Genomic DNA, 952 nt, shown 5'->3' with positions numbered 1-952 from the left:
GCTAAAACGCTCTATCTGTTAGTCTGCTGGCACCTTTTGGCTCAGTCCCCGGGATCACGGTGCATGCGGCCGCCCAGGGCGTGCCGCTGCTTGCCTTGCGGGGAAAGGCGTGTGGGCTCGGGTCTCCGGCGGGTCCGGAGAATCTGCCGGGAAGAGACCTTTCATTTCTTGAACTGAAATGGCGGGAAACCTCACTTCGGAAGGTGGTTTGCGAACAGGCTGGGGGAAAAAAAGCTTGCCACCGCCGAGCTGGATTTGGGTGGGATGGATCCGACCGGGAGTTGACAGCGCAAATCTAACCCGTGTTAAGAACTTGTGATTTCCATCTGGTCGGCTACCCAGTTGCGTTTAACGTACGTCGGAGACTGAAAAGACTTATATTTTAACTTTTTTTTTAACATCTTTTCACCTTTTGTTGAAAATAGTTTTTCCCACGAGCCCTGGGTGCAAGCATTTTACTCCTTTGGTGGGATCACTTGAAAACAGGTTACAAAAACTGCCCAGTGCTACAGAGCTCCAACAGTTCGGTTACCTTCCCGCGTCTTCTCCCAGCAAGTTACAATCTGTGAGCTAAAACCTTTGCACGGATTTCAACAGCAATAAAGCAAGCCTTGGAGTGGGCAGGTTGGCTGTTGTCAGCAGCAAACGTTCTTGGGAATCAATTTAAAGTTCACTTTGTCAGTTTTTGACCGCTTCACCATCAGCTCTCCTGTGTGTTCTTTCCAGTAGAGCCTTGGAGATTTTTCAAGTGGAATGATCCTAGGAATGGGGAAAATGTTTATTTTTTGACATGTGACACAGACATAAAATAGGAAAAACCCTTCTACCAATAAAATATAAATAAAAATCATTTCAAAATGTAGCAACTCTGACGAGATCAATTAAATTGAAAATGTACTCAAAGATAATACCCTGCATCAAAATGCACTAGGCCAGGTGGTTCCAGAGTGTA

This window comes from Bison bison, unplaced genomic scaffold, assembly GCF_000754665.1.
Source record: "Bison bison bison isolate TAMUID 2011002044 unplaced genomic scaffold, Bison_UMD1.0 scf7180017864472, whole genome shotgun sequence".
Lineage (NCBI taxonomy): Eukaryota > Metazoa > Chordata > Mammalia > Artiodactyla > Bovidae > Bison > Bison bison.
This window is presented reverse-complemented; position numbering follows the sequence as displayed.